At 36.3% G+C, this 8,340-nt stretch overlaps 1 pseudogene; it reads left to right on the forward strand.

The window, feature by feature from the left end:
• Positions 1-1,699: 1,699 nt before the first annotated feature.
• On the forward strand, positions 1,700-5,241 carry LOC111880673 (protein MODIFIED TRANSPORT TO THE VACUOLE 1-like; annotated as a pseudogene).
• The last annotated feature ends 3,099 nt before the right edge of the window (positions 5,242-8,340 follow it).

Raw genomic sequence — 8,340 nt, forward strand, 5'->3', positions numbered from 1 at the left:
TTCTAGCCTCAAATTGTGGCGATGCACCTTCCTTCTCGAATAATGCTTCGTTTACCACCATCATCCGATTATGTGAGCCCAAGGAATTGACGTAGATGAAGAAAATTATGGATCAATCGCTTCACATCATGTTTAAGGTTAAGGTTTGAGATTTATTCCAAATCGACCTTCATACTAAATCGTTCGATCTCCTCTCTTTTTATCTTGTTCCCTCTACTGATGCCTCCACCTTCTACCATCGATATTGATCTTTGAATTAGCAGCAAGAAGCCCTAGGGCCTCCGCCTTTACCCACCTCCAGCGCCTCCAACAAGAAGCCCTAGGGCCACTATCTTCAGCCACCTCTTCACCCACGTCCAGCGCCTCCAACAAGAAGCCCTAGGGCCTCCACCTTCACCCACGTTCTCACAGTAGATCGTGAATCGGTTATCAGGTTCTTCCAAGATTCAACCAATACGGAGGTGGAGGTAGGTTCCGATTTCGTATCAAAAGACTTCACCTTCAGGCGGAACAAAAACCTAGGGATCAATTCAATTAATCAATAGCAAAAGTCAAACGTAATCTCAAAACTTGGCATGGAAAGAGTCTTGAAATCCACTTCACATAAGTTATTCAACATGGATTGTATATCTCCTGCTTCTTCTCTCGAATTAATAGCAGCCGACAAAAGAACTTTGAGAATGATATCTGGTGCTTTCTTGATTCTCACCCAAATTGTGTTTTCTTGCAGGTTCGTTCATTAAGTTGCTACCCTCATGGACACATAATTAAATTTGTACCGGCTAAATATGCTATAATAGAGGATGATTTCGTGGGTTCTTTCACCTTTACACCAATGACGGTGGAGATAGAGAGAGAGTTTATGGTGTGCAATTAAAGCTATTCAAATATGTTATTTGCCAGCCTCATCCAGGTTTCAGAACCAACTTATTCTCGAATAATCTCTGCTCAGATCCAATACCTTCCTTATTGTTATCTTACTCATTAATTTTCTATTGCAGTTTACTTATGATCTTGAGCAACTGGTCATATGGGACCTTACCAAAGAGAGATGCTACATGCTTTTTTTGTGCAGTTAGTCTTTCTCTCTCTCTCTCTCTCTCTCTCTCTATATATATATATATATATATATATATATATATATATAAAATTTACATATTTAATTTAATTTAATTCCTTTGAAGTGAATAAAGATAAGTAATTAATATATCATAGGTGAAAAAGTTTGGAAACGATAGCCAAATGAGGTTGATAGCTACAGAGGTTGGTGGATCTGCTGAAGCTACTCCACTAGATGCACAGGTTGAGCTTTTTGATGTTTTATTAGATGGTTGCAAAGAAGCAGTGAAAGGAGGAGCTATGGACCCTAAGGTTAACTTACTTTCTTAAATTGCTCTATTCTATTGCATTAGAGTTTCTTATCAATTACATGAATAGAAATGGGATTGTGGTTAACTTTAAAAATGATTTGTTTTGATGTTTAATCAAATTAGGGGCCATTGTTAGATTTTTTTTGGTGTTCCTGTGAAGGCTAATGATGTATTAAGCCGAGTGGTAGAACTTCAACTCCTTGCAAAACGAGTAAACTGCTATAATGATCCAATCTCACAGTTTCAGGCTTTGATGTACCTCAAACGTGCAACTTGGTCTAAAGGTTGTGGCTGGAGTTAGAGTAGGTTTTTTCTCACTACATAAATAAATGCAAAGGAACTCGGTAGCTGTTCGTCGGCTAATTCACTACAAGGGACAACCGGATCCATTGAAGGGTGATGCCCTTAATAATTCTGTAAGAGAAACTTCTCAAGAAGCTTTATCAGCTATATTTGCTGGAGAAGACAACATTAAACCACCACCACAAGAAGGTATTACACAACGTATACAAGGTTTTGGAAACAAAAACTTTGACGTTCCATCTGATGATAAGAAGTCGTTTTTTAGTGATATGGTTGGCATTGGAAGTGCAACAATTAAGCAAGGGTTAAATAACTTATCACAAGCTCAAACTCATAATAAAAATGACATAGGAACTTACAGGGGACCTAATATGAGAAAATCATTGACTAATGAATCGAGTTACTCTGATAGCAAACAACTTTCTAGTCAAGCTGCACTTTCTTCTAGGTCATCAACAAATGCATCTGGATCTTGGGGTCAAGATCTAAAAACAAGTCAAATAGATACTGAAAATGGGGATGCAAGCTCAAGTTAATGAAAAGAGTCGTGAAGAGAGGTTATTAGAGACCATGGTAACATCTGGTGGTGTTCGCCTTCAACCTACTCGTGATGTCATTCAGGGTTTCTTTATGGAGGCCTCAAAATTGAATGCACTAGCTTTAAGTCATGCTCTAGAAGCCAAACTCCAATCTCATATGTGGCAGGTATTTGATTGGTGTGTTTTTTTATCCTATACAAGATTTAGTTTCCTATGTTTTTCACATTGAAATCCTTTCATATCTTGCTTCATTTTTCTTTTAGGTCCATGTGAAAGCCATATGTGTGCTTGAGGCGATATTGAGGAAGAAAAATGATGAATCTTTTTCCATTGTCACCTCTTACTAATTTACTGAAAATATAGATGATGTGGTAAAATTCTCCGAGTCTCCTCAAGCCTCTTTAAGGGAAAAGGCAAATAAGGTATCCAATGAGCGGTTTGGTTTACAAGTTTTTTCATGTATCAAAATCATGCAGCTTTCTTATTTGAAATTGTGGGCGAAGTTCAAGTAAAAAAACAAACAAAAAGTAAACATTGTCTTTTGTGGATTGTTATGAACTGAATTATTAACCCCACAATTGGTAGCAAAACATGATGCGTTTAGCTATTTAGTACACAAAACAACTTTATATTTCATGTTAATTGATTGTTTTTGTTATATTTAAATCCTTGTTACTTGGAAATTCAGGTTTTAAGCCTTCTTAATGGAGAACAAAGTGGTAGCATGATAAGCCATCAAGACAAATGGAATGGAGTCTGTACACACGAAGTTGGTGGTTTAGCAAAGTTTAGTTCATTTTCTTTCTTTTCTTATTACATCCAAAGGACATTGATTAATCGTGCATAGTTGGTAGGGATAGACATTGAGAATTGCTAGAAAAGGATTGCTCATGACTCAGCAAAAGGTTTAAAATAATAATAATTTTTTTATTATAATGATAATAATAATAATAATAATAAAAGGAAATTTATCTATTTTCAAGTTACTGGTCTTGGTATATGTGTGGAGGTGGTAAAAATAAGCTAGCACCTGCTATGAAAAAGGCAGAGTTGGAGATTGAGTGTGGAGGTGGTAAAGAATAAGCTTGATTAGATAACAAAAAGCACTGTTTATATTGGTAACTTTCAAATATACCTTAATACAGTTGCTACATTTCGACCATTAGTCGAGTCATTTGATTGCATTTTGTGTAGGATTCTAAATACAGTCCCAACAATCAGGATTATTAGGGTAATTGTTTGTATTACAATTAATTTTGGTTGATTGATTTTTGGACTGGAAATTCAGTTTCTTAAAAATCTTTGGAGCATGTAAAATTCTGAAATGTATGATTGGGAATCAGAGTTTTGCGTTTACAAGTTTACAGGTAGATCACACTTGCTTGGCTAAACATTATTTTGTATGCCTTTAAACTTGTCTTTTTCCTAAATTCTTGTTCTATGACATGATCTGGTTCCCTTTTTTCTATAACTCTTTATACTTTTGGTTGAAAGATGATTGTTGGTCAGTTAAAGTTCCCTAATTATGTCATTATTTAGTTATAACTGATGTTTTTATTTTTATTTTTTATATATGTAATTTGGATGAGCGAGTAAGTGATAGGGTTTTATACGATATACTTATTCATGTTGGTCGTGTAGTTGATTTGCACATTCCTCGAGATAAAGAAACTGATAAACCAAAAGGCTTTGTGTTTGCAGAATATGAAACAGAGGAGATTGTTGATTATGTTGTCAGGCTTTTCACTGGGCTTGTCACCCTTTACAATAAAACCTTGAGATTTGTGGTAACATATCTTACTTTCCTCTTTAAACTCAATGAGTGAATTTCATACATTTTTTTTCTTCATATTCATATGATGATTGATAGATGAAGTTGAATAGATATCTGGACAAGACAAGGCTACCCTGAACTTGCAAGCACCATCCATGTCCATGCTCACATATGATGGGTTTTAGCCATATGAACATTCCTATGTGCACATGCAAACCCTAATGCTTGGATCTAGGTTTCTCTAATTAAACATGCTTTGAATCCAAGACTTCTAATGACTAATTAGGTATAAGAACAATACAAAATCAGATCTAGAAGTTTACCTTTGAATCTCTTGTTTGATCTTGTTGTCTTGGAACTCTAGAGTCACAATTGTCACTCCTCTAATGGCTTACAAACACCAACTAGCAAGGAGGATGATTTGAGAGAGAGGAGAGGGGCTAGAAATCGGCCAGGGTTTCTTTGCTTTAGCAGAGGTGCCGATTTCCATTGCCCTAGGGGTTTATTTATACTTGTAAGGCTCCTAGGGTTTCACACCCTTAAACCCTAGTTGGATAATCTTTCCTTAAAGCAATCCAAATCCTTTCCAAAGATAAGCCGTGGAAGAATTTGAGGCTATCCCAAGCCCTAGAATCCGTCCATCCTCTATCCAAGAAGGATTTACAGCCCAAAGTGCAACTATCAAACAATTGACAGTTTATACCCTCTTATTTAATTAATCTCTTTAAGTCACCAAATTAATACTAATTAATCTATGACTTATATTAATCAAATAACAATATTATTATTCCTTATATTACTCTCATAATATATTAATAATATTTATTCTCTTATAATAAATCATCCTGTCAAGTTGCTATGGTGAAGGCAACCCAAAAGGACCATGCACAATCAGGTCAAATACTTGCCTAATATAGTTGCAGCCTTAGACACTATTCCAACAACATATACTTCTACTTTCTTCATTTATTTACTTGTTTGCTTCCAATTTGTATGCATATTCTTTCATTAAATGGGGTGAACTTCAACTTTATTCTTATCTGACATAAATTAATAGTCATTTTATTACATTATTTTCAGGGGGTAGAGTTGCAACTGAAAAATGTTCAAGTTGTTGCAGTTTATGGGTGGAGCGGTGAATTTGTTATTATTTCTAATGTGAGACCATGCACGTGCTAATCAAGAAGTACCTGATCTTCATCATTCAGAAGCTGTTTGTTGAAATTTATACTGGTTACAGGTGACTTTATCTTGAAATTTACACTCAAAACTATTTTTTCCTTATTTTTCTTATTAGTTTAGCCTTATTCTTTTCTTCAATTAAGTGTTGTTGTCTAGAGAGTGTTGTATGAACAACAATAAATCAACATTTTTTTCCTTCTTTTTCTTGTATGAACAATACATAGTCATAGTTTTACTTAATTATTTGCTTATTTTGTTTATTAGTTGCTTGTTTTCTAGCTTATTATAGTCACTGATTGGTTTCCTGTTATGCTTAAATCTTAACAGCTATCATGGCAACCTTCAACAGTAGTTTTGGACCGGCACCTTCTTGCAAAAGATATCGTGTACGTGTTCTTGTGCTCCTATTTTGGATTCGGGAACATCCTTGCTTACTGGTCCAACTATATGTATTTCACGTGAAGCTTCCGTTAGAACTATTAATCTTAGGGATTTCAAGATTTTCATATTTCTTGTATCTAATTAGTTTGTAAATTTCCGTTACAACTTTTATTGATTAGTTTTATCTTTCCATGGAATGATTATTTGTATGACATTAAATATTATGCAATGGATTGTATTTTTGTATATGATATTTTATTTATTATGAGACATTAAATGCAAATTTAATTGGAAAATTAGTAAATCTATAAATAATTTTTTTTAAACATATAAAATTACGATATGCAAAAATGTGTGTCATATTCATTTATGACATGGCCTTTCTTGACAGGGGCTTTAATGATACGCAATGCGAGTTGTAAATGTGCGTCGTAAGGTTATGACACGCAAATACGTGTCGTCTTCCTTTACGACAGGGCCTTACTTAATACAAATTGTGTGTCGTAAATGTGCGTCGTAAATCGTGTGTCGTAACTGCGCGTCGTCTATAGACGACGCGCAATAGCGTGTCGTCTCTCCTGATGACAGGGCCTTCCTTGACATGCATTTGCGCGTCGTCTAAGCATTTTACGACACACATTGCGCGTCGTAAAAGGCTGTTTTCTAGTAGTGTTTTTAGAACATAAGATATTATAAGATTTTACTCGACATATATCTACAATTCTCTTTAATCCACACTAATTGTACGCTACTATTTTCAGGTAATTAAAAGCCAAGCTCATATTATTGACAAAAAAATGAGTGCTTTATTCTAAAATGAAAGATGACAATCCACTAGATAATATTATGTTAAAAGTTAAAAGTTTTCAATTTCCTCCGAATGTAGGCATACTTCTTTACATGATCATAACCTATAAAAACTTCTACACATATTTATAATGAACATATTGAATTTCAATGTGCTACATAAACATGTGAACTTGGCTAAAAGAAAAAAGGCACTCACATCATATGATCTTTAGTATGAGTATCTTCTCTATGACTGAAGAACCCTACACTTAGGTCTTTTGTTCAAACAAGAGGATTTCAAAATCCTGTTACTATTCCTTACTTTTTTTCATACCAATCAAGAATTTAGATTTTTAAACTCCAATAATTTTCACTGAATTTCGTTCAGTTGCAAACATGTGATAAATTACGATTTCTCCAGATTCCCTTCCTTCCAAACATTCTACCAACTAAACACCCCTTGTGTTTCTACTTTTGATCAAATTTTCTTTTAAAATATATGCAAGTTTACAGCCCTTAACCGTTCCCTATCCAAACCAACTAATTTATGGGTTCTCCGATCCCCGTCAACGTGGCACTACCGAGAGTATCACAAATAGATAAAATGAACAATCATGACCATTAAGCCCACATCCCATGACTGGAATACCCGTACCAGGTCCTTAGTCCATGGCTGGAATGCTCCTTATCTCATACCGACCTTTTCGGTATTACATTGCTTGCCCCACAGGACACTGATCGTGCACCACCATTCTGCAACCATACCATGTACGATTCACTTATAGAACAAGTTACTATCCAAGCAAAACCTTACGAACCATGGTCGCACATGACCTGCGAGAAGGATAATGGTCAACCCCTTGATCTAATTCGAAAGATATAACCCAACCGAAACCTACAAATAAGTCGAACCAAACTCCAATGCTGCCTTTTACACCAATCCTAAAAGTGTCACCTTGATCGAGATTGAACAGATTCCATCAATACACATCTAGCTCCTGAAGACTTCCAAGGCGATCCCAAAGGTTGCCAAACCCAAGTTTGCTATGAATAAGAAATTCCACTCTACCACTGAGGGCGAACTTACCCAAGGACCATGGGAAACACAAACACACTGCACTGGAGGGTGTGTGACACATTCCTTGCTCTTAATTGTCGCCTCTTGAATCCTTCGAGGAATTTCTGTTAAAAAATGGACTCAATGACCAAACATCCTGACACCTAAACCAGAGAATCACAAACCCACTTGGAGCTGAACATAACCTCTTCTGGAGAGGTTCACTGATCAATATCTACCCAACATATCTGAAACAGCAGTCTAAACAACAACTGACAAAACCTTCAATGCCGGACACTCAACCTAAGAATTCCCAGTTCTCCCCCACTTAGGGTCCTAACTATCATTCATTGTCTCGAAAATAATCCATAACTCAAACTGGCTCAACCAGGTACGATCATTACTGACCTCAGAATGAATGACACGCGTGAAGGGATCCTCCCGATCTGGATCAATCGAATCCCAAGAGAAACCTAAATTTTGGCTGAAAACTTCCGACATGCAGAATGGCATGTAACGACCCTCGATAACTCAAAATAGCATAAAGTCAACTCGGGATATAACTTACCCAATCTAGCAAGATTCCAACACAATACAATTCCCGATACAATCCCAATGACAATCCGATACCTAGCCTACCCGAGAATATGGTACCTAACTTGCCTCGCAAGATACTCATGCCACATCGATCCACCTGCACTCACCAGCGCTGAATTACTGCTGCCAGCCCTTGCAGCCAACTGACCCCGAGCTCGATATACAACCTGACCCTGGGGTCACAAGCCTACTCACTCCTTCGAACTCAGAAATTTAAAAGGCACAACCCTTGCCCTAGAAAACGACATTCTAATCTGTCAATCAGTCATTCTACTTCTAGCTGTAAAAAACTTAGCCGGTTATAATCATTGTTCCCTTCCTGAGTCCTGCGACTCACATCCCGACCTT

This window comes from Lactuca sativa, chromosome 7, assembly GCF_002870075.4.
Source record: "Lactuca sativa cultivar Salinas chromosome 7, Lsat_Salinas_v11, whole genome shotgun sequence".
Taxonomy (NCBI): Eukaryota; Viridiplantae; Streptophyta; class Magnoliopsida; order Asterales; family Asteraceae; genus Lactuca; species Lactuca sativa.